Genomic DNA, 14,802 nt, shown 5'->3' with positions numbered 1-14,802 from the left:
TTCTTGTTCTACTAATTAATTCAATAGCCAGCTGATAACAAATTGGTTCTCTAGTGATTATTTCCTTCTCTCTAGGGTTTATGAGATGAGCTTGATGATTTGATATGATTTTCAAACCCGCATTAGGCTGACTATGAAATGAAGGAGTATTGCTGAATGAGCCAGCCAAGTTTTAAACCATTCTTAAATCTCATTATCATTTGAATTGACTGTGCATTGATGAGCATAGATAAGACATAGTGCATCAGGAGGTTTAGGAAAATGGTATGGAATAAATACATTTTATATATATATATATATATATATATATATATATATATAATTTTTCTATAAGTATAATATTTATTTATTTATTTATTTATTTGCATACATAATATAAAAATATATTTTTTGGAGAGTTGGGGTAAATCATTACTTGAAGACTTTCATTTTATCTTTGGAGATTTTCTCCAAAGATGGGAAGATGAGTTCAGCAATTGTATTCCTTTGTTGAGGAATTTTGTGGATCTTATCCTGTGACTACAAGTCAGAGAGAAAATATCCAAAGATGTACCTCAAAGGCCATTCCTCCTGAATCCATTGGTAGTGTGGGATTGGTGACAGCCTGTATGAAAGTCACAAGACATCTCAGGCAATTTCTTCGTCCTCCCATGGAACAAGAGGTGGCCCTAGAAGAGACTCCTCTCCAAATGCTACAGATCTCCACTTAATGGTGCTTCCTGGAATTATCTCTGCCCTGTCCAGTCTGCTTTCCTGCAGCAGCTTTTGAGGAGCAGTGCACAAGTCTGGGCTGTGTTAATCACCTCTGGCTGGCCCAGAAACTGCAGACCTCACAGCATTCATCCATGACTGCGTCTGCCAGGTCTGTCTACTGTAGTGCAACTCTTGTAGGTCATTCACTGAGCAGTGCTGCCGATGGAGGGAACATCAAAAGCCTTCTTGCAACATTACCTCAAATAGGTATGTGGTTTTTCTGTGATCTCTCTCGTGTATGTTTATACTGATAAGAACAATTAAGTTCCCTTCTATATAGGAAAGTGACATAGTGACTCTTGGTATTGCATGATTTCTGTGGTGTCTCTGGCTTTCAGTGCTAATCAATTGCCTAGAATAACAAACAAGTACCTATGTAGATGAGTGGGGGTTTGCACACATTGCATCAAATTATAGGCAAAAAAGCTTGTGACTAGTTAAATATGCTTTACAGTGAAAATGTTTGCTGATGCCAGTGCGTGGGAAAGTAAACTCAGTGTACTCAGAGGCTTAGAAGTGAGTCACTTCATTTATTAGCAGAAATAAGCACCCAGAAACTGTCTGACTGCTAAGCTGCTCTGATTTTCTTTTACTTGCAAATATTCTTCCAGGCAGGCCTAAAAAACTTTTGACATTGTATAAGTGAGGAGTATAAAAAAAGAGAGGCATAAACAAAGTGTAGCACAGTTCTTCCTGGATCTTTCCATATGCCTATGTCTGCAGAATTTGGCTGCTTTTCAGAATTCCTTTCAGCAGGGCCTGATCCCCTCAAATCTTTCAAAGGGGCAAAGTTCCTGAGGTCACAAGCTGACCCAAAATTGGCAGAAATGGGGTCATTTCCTCACATTCCATGCTCCCAGCTCCTACCTCACACTCACTCACAGGCTGAGTGGCAGGGGTCATGGGAGGCACAAGCAGCTGGGTAGCTGTGGCTCTATTATTTTTTCAACCTTTCACTTTTGCAGTGAAACTGAACCTCAGCAGCAGCACCAATTCCTACTTACCAGGATTGCCCTCTGCTGGGCCAGGACAAGCTGGGCTCCCTGCACAGTGCTGCAGGCACCAAGGAGCCAGAATCATCATTTCTCCCCACTGGCCATCAGCACCCTTGCCATCTTGATGGTCCTTGTCTGAAAAATGGTTCCTAATGGCACCAGGGATTTCTAAAGCAGGGCTGCCTTTCATTGTAGGAAAGGCTCTTGTTCACCTTCTTTCTTCCAATCACTGGAAAAAAGGCAGAGAGGGTTTGATAGGGAAAGCCCAGGCACTTCACAGTCTGCCATGCCCCTTGAGAATCATAAAATCATTAAAGTTGGAAAAGATCTCCAGGATCATCAAGTCCAACCTTTGATCAAACACCACCACGTCAACTAAACCAAAGCACTGAGAGCCACATCCAGTTATTTCTTGAACACTTCCTGGGAGGGTGACTCCCTCACCTCCCTGAAGATCCCATTCCAATTCTTAACCTCCCTTTCAGTGAGAAAATTCCTCCTGATGTCCAGCATGAGCCTCCCCTGGCACAGCTTGAGGCCATCCTCGTGTCCTACCATTGTTGCCTGGGAGATGAGACTGACCCCATGTGGCTACACCCTCCTTTCAAGTAGTTGTAGAGAGCAATAAGGTTCCTTGAGCCTCCCTTTCACAAGGCTAAACACCCCCAGCTCCCTCAGGTTCTCTTCATATAACTCACTCTCTAGACCCTCTACCAGCTTCATTGCCCATCTCTGGACAGGGTCCATCACCTCAAAGTCTTTTTTGTGATGAGGAGCCCAGAACTGGACCCACGATTTGAGCAGCAGTGCTGAGTGCAGAAGGACAAACATTTCCTTTGTCCTGCTGGCCACAATATTTTTTATATGGTCTGGGATGCCACTGGCCTTCTTGGCCCCTTGGGCAGACCTCTGGATGAACATGAGAAGAAGTTTTGTTTGTTCATTTCAGAGGTTGCAGGGTCTGGAAATTCTACTGATGCAGTAGGTAATGCCTCCTGGTAGCCAGCTGTCACCACAGCCCTTTCAGTGCACTTCACACTGGCCAGGGCACACTCCATCTAGGAAATATGGCTTAAATGGCTGAATAGGTGGAACAGCTGTTTAAAATGCTTTCTTACATATTGTGTGTTAACATGTTTCTGTGAAAAGGCCTGAGAGAAAGGGCAGCAGGGTGGAAGGCTGCTCTTCATCCTCATGGTTCCCCTCCTGGTCTGAGGAAACGTGTAGAGGAAGAGGAGACTGTGCCATCCCTTGGGGCCACACAGCCAGCTAGGGGATGGAGGTGTTCCCCAAACACCTGCAGGCAGGGCATAAAGGCTGAGGAAAATGCAAAAGTCCTGCAAGGAAGCAAAATATTGAGAAAAGTAGGATTCTGCACTACAAGAAACCACTGAAAAGTTGTTAGATGGAGAGTGAGATGCTGTCAGACCAAGCTTCTGTTGCCTACATGTTTGAGGTTAAGAGTATTTCCTCCACAGGGGAGAACTAAGTCAAATGCTGTCTGTCACTTTTAGTTTGGGCACTCAAATGCTCAGGCTGATAACTCCTATTCTGGATGCATAAATGTCTTCCTTCTTTTCCCTGTGGGCAAACATAAAGGGATACAACTTGCAGGAAACAAGAAGTGAAAACTGACCTGAGATCAATGTGAAAAATATGAGTTTGAAATTGTAGAAATAATCAATAAGTACCTCGTTGTGGAGAATAACACAGCTACAAAAGGAAACAGGAAACAAATAAAATTATATGTCCCTAATGATGACAAAACTTATGTAGTCACTAAATGGTCATAGCCACTTTTTAGCTTGAGGTGTTTTCAGAGACTTTATGTAATAATAGTTTTATATTTATGATCTGCGGCATTATCTCTAGCTGCCCAGGCTGGTTCTCTAGACTTGCCTGCATAGGCTGTGACTGTATCAGTTCTAATATAAATATGGCCAGCCTGGGTCAGTGACTGAGTGAAGGAGCCCTGTATCCTTCAAAAAAAGCAGCAGGTAGCCTTCTTCCTTCTCTGTCAGTCTGATGTGGCACCTCAGAATAGCTTAGGAAGGGATACTTCAGGCACTGTAGAACTTGGGGCTGTCTGTCTGTGATTTCATATATACCTTTGACATATGAAAGGATCATTAGGCTGAACTTCCCATTTTGTCTTTACATGATTGTATCCTACTGTAAAATGTCCCCTGCAATTTCACCTGGTCATGGTAATCTGCTGTGTGTCTCAGTATGAACTGTAATCAGCCTCCAGGAGTTACACTAGCAAACTCTATTTCAGATGTGACTGAAGGGATTTTTCTTGCACATACAAACATTGAAACTTGCCCTTAGCCTTGCCTCATCTGGAACAGTTAGACTACTAAAATATTTCACACAGACCTATTGAGCTATGGGCTCATTTAGTACTTCACTTAAAACAATATTGTGGGTGGGCAGAAGTAATTTCTTGAAATATAAGACACATGCTACTGTATGATCATTGCAGTTTCCAGCCTGTTTCACACCATTTGCCAGGTGTTAGCTGTAACCTGCCCCTAATGCAGAGCATTTTACTGCAGCAGTTTACTGCACAGAGCAACAAAATTAAGTCCCTTATGATACTCTTAGCAAATATTGGTGCTGATGGAGCTGATTAGAGCATTTGCAGTTCTGCTTTACTGTATTATTGACTAAAATTTCAAGGTGAACCTTAATAAGAGAAAATTAATCATTCACTGAACAAGTGTGTACTCTTTCCCAGGCATGAACCATGAGACTCCAAGTAGTCAAGCAATGTCCAAACCAACCCAATGACTATTCTGAAGGAAAACCTGCCTGTATTTCTGTGGTGCTTTGAGCCTGACTGGAGGCCAGGGCCTCACCAAAGCCTCTCTATCACTCCCCTCCACAACTGAACAGGGGAGAGAAAATATAACAAGAGGCTCATAAGTTGAGATAAAAACAGGAAGAGATCACCCACCAGTGGCCATCATGAGCAAAACGGACTTGACTTGGCAAAGTTAGTTGAATTCATTACTACTCAAAATCAGAGTAGGGTAATAAAAATAAAACTGATCCTTCTCCTCCTGCCTCTCTCCTTCCTGGGCTTAACTTTTATTCCTGATTCTTGGAATGGGGTTTACAGTTAGTTCATCACATTAGTTTCATCTCTGCTTGCTCTGCTGAGAGAGCAGTTCTTCCCCTCTTCCTGTATGGTGAAGGGGGTGCTTATCACAGGACAGTCCTCCATGAAATTCTCCAACAAGTCCTTCCCACATGCACCAGTTCTTCTTGACCTGCTCCAGTGTGGGTCCATTCCATAGGCTGCAGGGGCACAGGTGCCTCACCATGTCCTTCATCACCTGTCATAAGGAAGGTCAGCTCTGGTGCCTGAAGCACTTCCTTTCCCTTCCTTCTCCACTGACCTTGGTGTCCGCAGAATCATTTGTGTCCCGTATTCCCACTCCTCTGTTCTCTGGCGACAATTGGTTCTGTGCAAAACCTTTTTTTTCTCTTCTTAAACATGTTATCCAAGAGGTGCTGCCACCATGGCTGATGGGCTCAGGTTGGCCAGCTCCAGGTCTGTCCTGAAGCCAGCTGGAATTGCCTCTGTCAGACATGGAGGAAGCTTTTAGCAGACTCTCAAAGAAGCCATCTCTGTAGTCTGTGCCCCTCTCCCCCCACTGCTATTAAAACCCAGCCACATAAATCCAATATAGTATCAGAAAACATCTATATATACATATACAGATATTATTTGGAAAATTCAATCTCTTGCACATAGGAAAATTAGTATTTTATTTACAAGCAGTAGTTAAAGTTTTGATGACTTTGAAGAAAAGTTTAGCTGAGCACTTAGAGAAAGGACAGAGCTAACAGACCACCTGGACTACTTCATGTCCTAACACTTCAGCAAGCAATTACAAGCCAAGTATGAGAGGAATCAAGAGACATGTTGCTCCTCTATTCGTGATCTTTCATTCTTATACAAAATTTTATCTTTTCACATAGCCTCTCTTCATTAATTACCTTCTGTAAGACTTGCAGGACAAGGTCCATTGGAATTTAATCCCAGAGTGGAGGAATTATGATCCAGTGACAGAGGTGCTGTGTGTGCTGAATGCAGACTTCTTACTTACATACTTAGCTTGATTTTTCAAGCCTGAAAACCTGAATAAATGCTTGAAGAATGTCTTAACAACCCTCATTTATCTTGGTTCATAAAAATGCAGCCAGATCTAATACAGAAAACCCCTTTCTTTTAAGGGAGACATTTACAGAAGGTTTAGATTAGTTCAGTAGATATTTAATGTAGGCAGAAAAGATGAGTTGGTGCTCACAGAGTGAGATTAAAGGTGCTGAGGTTTCTCTTCCATGCAAAGACACGTTAGCAGTGGTCAGACCTTTGACAACATATTAATTCATTGATGAAAAGCTGATGCTTGGTTTTTCTATCCTTTGGTGTTCTAGAGATACTTTCTCAAAGCACTCTGTGGTACTCTATTGCTTTTGAATATTTCTTCCTACAGTTCATTATGCATGATTTCTCCTGGGCAGAAGGTACTGCTTGGGTTAATGCCATCCTGAGTTACAAACCACCACCTATCCACCTGCAGCATATGTACACATCTGTACATTTAAATACAAAGCTTGGTTTCAAAACCCCCTTTTGTCATGCTTGGGATGTTGAATTAAATAATACTTGACTCCTTCCTGCAGAGACAGCACAATGTACACACTAGTGCTGATAAACCCCTTAGTTTTGTTTGCCAGCTGGTTAACTGTGGGGATGTGAGAATGGACACCATAGGTAAATGGCTTTATCCTTTGTAGATCAGGGACTGCGTTATATTTTCACTGAATGTTCATTAGTAGCCTGGCAACTCATTGATTTGTGACTCTTAAACATAGCAATTAAAATAAATTTTTTAAAAATTTAGTAGAAGTCATTTGCCTGAAATCAATTATTAAATTGTCCAAGAATCCAACATCATGGAGTAAAGGGGGAATACTGTGCTGAGCTACTGTAAAAGGGAAGACACTGAGCATATTAGGTATTGACACTGGGTGTCATGATCAATTTTAAATGCTTGTTTTATTCACAAAACAGAAAAACCAAAGAGCTCGTTCTGTCTCACAGAGCCTGTTACTCTGGTGGCTATTTCACAGTCAGAGCTGGTTGGGTGAGCCTGCATTCCTCCTGCAAAGATGGAAGCATTTCCAGATAGAAAACAAAAAGATGCTTTCTGTTTTCCCTGCAGGCTCAGCACTCTTTCCTGTTTGTAGCATTGGTGCAGTTCTCTACCTTGTCTCAATAGTCCAGTTTTCTTTCTTGGTGGCAGCAGGATGTCTGTTAGGCAGTCTCATAGAAGTTTCTGCTGTCTTAGTTTCCTGACATATCATGGCTCTTTTAACTACTGCAGGGCCTTTTGTCTCTCACCCAACAAGCATGTGAATGTTTGGCCCTTTGCCTCTGATGATTTCCATCAAAAGTTGCCACATATATTTCTCACATTGCCCAATACATGGATCTCATATCTGTTGGGCTGCCTTAGTTGTCAAATCCACTTTATTGCTTTGCTCTGGACTTCTGCCATCCTGTGGGACTGCACACAGGCAGGTGTAGATATACATTGTCAGCTGATGCAGCAAACGAAATTGTAGCAACTACTGGAGCCGTGGCCGTGGCTGTTCTGTGTTTTTCAGTGATCTGGAAAGTTGTGCTGAGTGAGCACTCTGCAGCTCAAGCTCCATCACACAACAGTCTGTGGCGTGTGACAGTCTAAACCCACGTGATTAGCTAGTCTCCACTCAAAAGAAGTTTCTGGATATACAAACAGAAATGTAGGTATGCTTGGACAATCCTTATATACTCTGCCCTCTGTATTTCCTTTGGATTTCATGAATGGATATCTCAATCTCTGGCAGCTGATAACATTTCTTACTTGATGACAAACACACACCATGAATGTTCCAGGCTCGTTCCCTAGGCCAGACTTGTTCTCTGGCTGTAAAATTGCACTGTCTTGGGACTCCTAAGCACAACATTTTTCTCCTAGAATGTCACCATTCCCATCAATTTTGCTTTGGTATTCTTAAGTAAATAAGTTGTTATTTCCTTTAAATCCCGTGTTGAGAAGAGAACCTCACAGGGCTTTGTCAAAGATGGTTATGGCCACAGGCCCTGTCAAGAAGACAAGGGCTGAGCTTCAGCCAATTGTAGCCTCCAACGTTTTGCTGTTTCTTGACTTACCTGGCTCACTTCATACTCAAGACAGAGTGCCAAAACTGGTACAGCAGGAAAAATTGGGAGGTTGGCCTCAAATGCAAATATAAGCCCAAGGCTAATGCGACAAAATAGATCTGAGATGATTGCAAAGTCCTCTTCCCATTTCTGCCGTTTTAAAGAAATTATCTTAGCAGCTCATAATGACAGAGGGCAACTCCAAGGCAGAAGTGAGAAAGTAAAGTTTACAGACACCTTCTATAGGACATAGATTAAAGGGGAAGAAAATAAATTACTGAACCACCAGCCAGAGTGACAGATGAAGCACCTTGCAGCAGCCTCCTGCCTCCTTCCTAAAGCAGAGGCCCTGATCCTGCCAGGAGTCTGAGATGCTGGTGAGGAGATCAAAGCCACAGAAAAAGCGCCCCATAGCAGCCACCAGCTAGTTGCAAATGCCGGTCTCTTCTGTACACTTGAGATCAACTGAGACCTTTCTAATGAGAGTTAGTTAGGCTAACAAGAATGATACAGCTAACTTGCTGATGTGGTATTGAATCTACGTGCATGACCACTCCATTTTTTATAGTAAAAAAAAACTGTCTGTGGGGCATCAGATCACATCCAGAAAGGCAGATGGGAGCTTACGGGTAAATTTATGTAGCCAAAATCATGAAATTCCATTATGGATGTTTCAAATCAAGAAGGTAGTCTATGAATTTAGCCCCAGAAAGCGCCCTGCTCTTGATTCCAGAATGGAATGTTACTCATTGATTTGTGACTCTTAAACATAGCAATTAAAATAAAATTTTTAAAAATTTAGTAGAAGTCATTTGTCTGAAATCAATTATTCAATTGTCCAAGAATCCAACAACATGGAGTAAAGGAGGAATACTGTGCTCTTACCATACAGGGTTATGGTAAACCACAAAACTCCCAGAGTCCTGAGATTTCACTTTGCCAGAAAGATTCAGGTCAAGCCAAAGACTGGCTGCATGATGGATGCTGCTTGAATTGCAGGCCAGAAGACAAATTAAGGGAGCCAAACAAAAAGTTCAGTATAAATCACAAGAAGAATATATTTTACAGGTTTGAAAACTATAGTAAATGAACTTGATGTAGCTGAAAGATGAAGTGTCATTTTGAAACTAGTTTTTGGAAAGAGTTCACAAGTGTTCATACTTCCTCTAGTGGGGCCAGACTACAGTTTTGGTAAATGAAGTAATTTCTGTGCTCTCCCCACCCCCCCCCCAAGAACCATGCCATGAAAAACCAACACAGGCTTTATGTTAAAATGTATAAACAGAAGTAAATTTCATGCAGCCGTAGCAGTGACAAGAAATGTATGACAGTTATCTCATTTTAGTGCCTGAAGAGCTTCTTCAAATGTGGTTGGCCAGCTCTTCCCTTATGAGCCTTTCTCCTTTCATTTCTTCAAGAAATGCCTTGTTTTTCTTGTCTGGAATCCTCAGCTTCTTGGAAGACCCCCAAGGCATCCACAGGACCCTACAATGGGTTAAATATTTACACTATGCATTATCAAGTTTTCTTAGAAGATGGAATAATGCTGTTGCAATTTAACAATACTACAGAATAGTAAAAAACATCTCAGCAGAGGTGGAAGAATGGACGGACACACTGCATTATCTTTGTACCTGTACTGATTTGTACTGTACTGCATGGTACCAACTAGCCAAAAGCACTGTTCTGTTGATTGTTGCTGTTGTTAAATGGTTCAGGTTTTTATAGTTCCTCAATCACTAACAGTATTTTTATTCTGCAACTGAATGGATTTGTTCTCTCCCCTGCACATGAGAGATTAATATGTCACATTCCTAAAAGCATTAATAGGAGCTGTTTGCAAAAATCTTTTGATGACGTTCAGCCAGGTCATGCAGTAGCAATCCAGACCTAATTCTGCTCTGGAGGAAGCTGGATGCTGTCTACACATCTGTGTGAAATGAATAAAAACGGTGTTGCAGACTCAGTGTGCTGTGTTGGATTCTTTGCAAGTCGCCCTGTTGAAGAAATGAGAGTGAAGCTGTATTGGCACTGAAGATAAAATAACGAGTCTTGAATTTTGTAATCCACATTTTTGTCTTTGTCTCTTTAAAAAACAACAAAACAAGCAACAACTCAACCCAGAGATGCAGAGGTATGGGGAAATAGCAAATACAGAGAACAGTACATAGTAAACATGGGAAAAACAGCAAAGAGGAAGAAAATAGTAAATAAAACCACTCCATTACTACTTTTCACTTTGAGAAAGATTTCATGAAACATAAAAGACAGAAAAAAATCTCAGTGTTAGGTATAACTGGGCAAAGATTTCTGATGAGTATCTAGTGTAACTTTCTTGTTTCTCTACTTGAATAGGAATCTGCTCAAGTTGTAAAGGCAAAATTATAAACAATAATTAAAGTGACTGATCATCCCATTTCACCTAGTTAGATTTAGAAACTGCAGAATATATGATACATAAGAAGAAAAATTATTTCAATCTATCTAGAGAACAAAAGCAGACACCCTTATTCTGTGAGCAGCTTTGAGGTACTGGCAAGGACATCCAAGACAACCAGCCTGAATGACAACAACAAACCTGACCTAAGGTGACCAACGCAATGGAGACTCAAAGAAGCCTGAAAGAAACTGAAATTAATTTTTTGAGCAGCTCCAGTCACAACTGTAAGAAAGGCGCTGCCAGTGAGGTTTGCCTGGAAGACACATGAATCACTTTGGTTTCTCAGAAGCTCTTTGAAAGCGGGAGGTTGTACGTAAACCTCCCATGTCTTTGGCTGTAAGCACTTCATTCTGTGCTGGGGGACTTCACCACCAGGTGCATCAGTGCGGGTGGTTTTTACAGACTATGGCCTCAGCTACTTTGCAAACTAACAGGTTTTATTTGGTTCTCAGTTTTCTGTAAGATGAATCTCATGTGTGGCATCTCACATCTTAGTGGATACAGCCTCCCATCTGTGGAAGAAAGCATAACTATTTCAACTAAAAAACCAGACATGTCTGCAGTTTGGTTTGAAGCTTTCAATCATGATTCTCATTATAAAAATGAGATGAACCTCACAACATTGTGAAACAAACTTTACAGACTAAGGATGTGTCCTCAAAATACTGGAGACAGATTTTGAAAAGAGAGAAAAAGAGATAATGCATCTACTAGAAGAGGCAAGACAGTGACTCACTGGTCTACCTGATCATACCTCCACTGGTGCCTTGATAAATAAATCTTATCATAACTGTGCAAGAAGATCACAAGTCAAGAGATGCATAATCATATAAGGTTTGGTGCAGAACCTCCAGAAGCTCAATAAATGTGGCACAAACAAGAACTAGTTTTAAAAAACCCAATTCTTTGAAGAATATTAACTCACCATTGATTTTTTTTTTAAAAGGCCTTTTTGCCAAAAAATGTTATCACTTTTAGAGCAGCTGGTGACCTCAATAAGCCCTCTGTCGCCAAGTGAAAAACAAAAAGGCCCTGTGTTTTAGTTAAACTGCACTTGGCATCGCAGCAAGCATTGTAAGATGGTACTGCCATCTTCATGAATAAGGAACATTTGATTTATTTATTAGTTTGAAAGTGAGAAGATTCTGGGAATTTGTTGTCAAGCCAGAAGACTTTCAATTGTATTACCTGTTCTTCCAATTTGTATAATGAAGCTGCAGAGAAGAAGAAACTAGCAAGTGAATTAATCTTTTATGAGTTATTTTCAGTTATTTCCTAAGTAAAGACATAGAGTCCTCTGTATTCATACTCCCTCAGTCATGGTTTAGTACTTAAGACACTTGAGCTTGTCACCTAGGTCCTAGGATGCAATTCTATGTAACAAATGCCTACAAAATTAAAGTTTCCCATCACCTGTGTGCCAGAAAAAAAGTGGAAGATGGAAAGGCTATTTCCTACCTTGTTTTCTCATGGCTGGTCAAGAAACAGTGGTAAGAAAATGAGGAAATGCTCACCCATGTACCTTGTTGTTTATCATTTTGCCCATCAGGGAGTACAATTTGAAGGTAAGGTAGAACATTTATTTAATTAGTCCACCACAAATGCTCTCAAAGCAAAGTCTGCATCAGTTAATGATACTTTGCCATTCTGAGAGCTGGTATTTTTCTATTTTATCAGAAACTGTAAACCTCCTGCAGGCAGATGAAATACTTTTTATTAGTCCCAAGGGCTTAGCTGTTCAATAAATTAAGAGCAGGAAATCCAAGACGTGTTATCTCTTCTACCTGAATTAATTGGCAAATTGTTCTCTGTTGCATAACAGGTGCAAAACACATCATATCCTGCGCCTTGCTCCTTCTGAGACAGCCATCTGAGATGCTCTGATGCTGTCTGTGCAGTGGATCTTCTGCATCAGATTTCAAAAGCAAAATCTTGCCTGCTGCCTGTGAGCATGGAGATCTTTACTGCCTACTGCAACACCTTTGGCAATGGGCTGATAATGTGCATGTGGACTGCAGCATATTAATAAATCCTATGATTAAACAGTACCAGAAAGTGTACAGTATTGCTCCTTATTGTTGTCTTATATCTAAAAAGGCAATAAGGGAATTAACTAATTTTCTTTTAAAAGTATTGCTTGTCAAGTGTCAATCCCCAGCCCATTCCAAACCAGCACAAGTTTTACTGTTTGCTTGAATGACATTGGGGTTAGGAATGAAAATCATAACAGGTGCATCTGATAATCAGAAACAGACATGTGCTCCCCCAATCAGAAAACAGTGCCCTAGCAAGCTCCCTCACACAATCATAGTAATTTACTATTTGCTACTTCATGCAGCTGCACTCTGAACACTAAGCTAGAGGACATAGCTTCCACATAACAAATTTGGGAGTTTCTTGAGTCAGACAGGCCCAGGGAGCAGAGTCAGGCTCACTATCCTTCCAGTACCCCCAGACAGAGCAGGCAGGAGGTTTGCATTGCATGGGAAATGCTCTCCTGGGTGAGATTTGGAATTTCTCCTAAGACGAAGTCTGTTTTTAATAAAGAACTCCAAACCAAACCAAAACAAAAATAATTGTTTGTATTTGTGGAAAGTTTGTATGCAATTTGCTGCTACCCATGTCTCCTTTCTTTGGGTCCAAGCAGACCTGAAGGTAGAGATCCGAGCTCAATTGTCAGACGGCAGCAGGGAGTGGTGGGTGGCCCTGCTCTGGGCTGTGCTCCCAGAGCCTCCCCCGCTGCTCTGATCTGCTTTCCCTCTGCATCCCGCCGTGCCTGCTAAGCAAGGCAGCTGCCACAATCAAAGTCAGAACCTCAGGACACAAAACTATCTCCGAGAACAGCCTTTCTGCTCTAGACAGGCTGATTGAGGATGGCAGCGCACACAGCAGCCCTGACCTCTGCGTGACTTATCAAAAGTCAAAAATCACATTGTTGTCTCAATTGTGTCTGAAAACAATGACTAACTAGTATGTTTTAGTTAAAAGGGATAAAGCAAACAGTCCTGGCTTGTTTTTAGGATGCTCTCCACAGGAGATTGTGTCAGGCAACAACAGGGTAGGAAAACACCCTAATCCTGAGGCCAAGAGGCTACAGAAGGAACACCACATTTTCACAGCTGAGAACCAAACCTGTGGGCTACCCAGTCTAGGGTTGGACCTCCGACAGTAAGCAATTTCAGCTCCATCAAAGAAAGATGCATGAAGCACTGTAACAGGCAGAGATGGGATAAGACAACCCCACATGAAATGCCTCATCCTAATTCTTCATTTGGGACTGATTTGACATCTGGAATAAGAATTTATGGTCTGGTCTTTCCAAATAGTGTGTTTGTGGATTCCCAGTTGTGTAAGGAGAGATCAAGAAGGTGAAAAGAGCATTAGTTATTATAAATTATTATACATATTTATTATATATTATACATATAATGTTAAATATAGAGCTTAGATGAAGAGACTGTTACTATTGGCAGAGAGTCAAGAATAGGCTGTGCTTCAGACTGCCTACAAGTGAGGCCAGATCATATCTTAAAACCAGCTTTTCTTCTCAGCGCTACCTTTGTAATGGGGGGTGAAACAGCCCTACCTCTACTTCCAGCAATACACTTTCAGCCCCACTCTCTCACCCCTTGGGACACTGTGCTATGGTGTGAAAACCAGCTCAAGGTCCAGTTCACATAGGACTCTGTAAGGGAAAACCCATCACCTGATGGTTTTGGTGCTGATTACATGATGCTCATAATTTAGGGTAGATTGAAATTGAATTTAACTTTGCACGATCCATTCCTCCGAGACTTCTCAGCATTAGCAGTTGCAAAGGCTGCTGAGTTTGAGGAACAGAGTTTATGCCACTCAACTTGTGCCTTACAGCACTTTCATAAAGACCATTTTCACTGTCAGGACTGAAAACTTCCACAGGGTTAGATCTACTACAGCTCCTTTTCAGGTTTCCTTAACAATCCCTTTTAAAAAGACATTTTAAAAGGCAGACTGAAGATCTAACTCTGGCACTGGAAGGCAGCTAGACACAGAAACTGCTGGACCATTATACTAATTGCAACTTAAATGTTTTAAAGAACAGCCAGATAAGTTTACCTCAGCTTTGCAAAGGTGTATTATTTAACAAACACACAGAGTACAGTCTTCTGTCCTATCTAGAAAATGTGAAGGAGAAAAATTTTTACTTGACTTTTACTGACTGTTGACTTTGAGGTTTTGAATATTGGCCTTTTCATTTAGTTTAGATCTTGTTTATTGAAACCTTCAGAGCTAATTTGGACGATTTACACTGCCATGTTGTTGTGACTTACAATTCATATTGAATCATGTCAGATACCATCTGAGGTATAAGTGTACAGCAGCAAAATCAATACTACCTAATATTACATAAA

At 41.2% G+C, this 14,802-nt stretch overlaps 1 protein-coding gene across 2 annotated transcripts in view; it reads left to right on the top strand.

The window, feature by feature from the left end:
- Nucleotides 1-878: 878 nt before the first annotated feature.
- MYO3A (myosin IIIA) overlaps nucleotides 879-14,802 on the top strand; it is a 137,176-nt gene continuing 123,252 nt past the window's right edge. Inside the window, exon 1 of one of the 2 annotated variants that reach the window (XM_064704088.1) lies at nucleotides 879-960. The gene's annotated coding sequence lies outside the window, so the exon portion shown is untranslated. Of the gene's footprint in view, nucleotides 961-7,502; nucleotides 7,576-14,802 lie in introns of those variants that run through there. The other variant, XM_064704084.1, reaches the window with a different exon arrangement.

The sequence above is a fragment of the Zonotrichia leucophrys genome, chromosome 2 (assembly GCF_028769735.1).
Source record: "Zonotrichia leucophrys gambelii isolate GWCS_2022_RI chromosome 2, RI_Zleu_2.0, whole genome shotgun sequence".
Taxonomy (NCBI): Eukaryota; Metazoa; Chordata; class Aves; order Passeriformes; family Passerellidae; genus Zonotrichia; species Zonotrichia leucophrys.
This window is presented reverse-complemented; position numbering and strand designations above follow the sequence as displayed.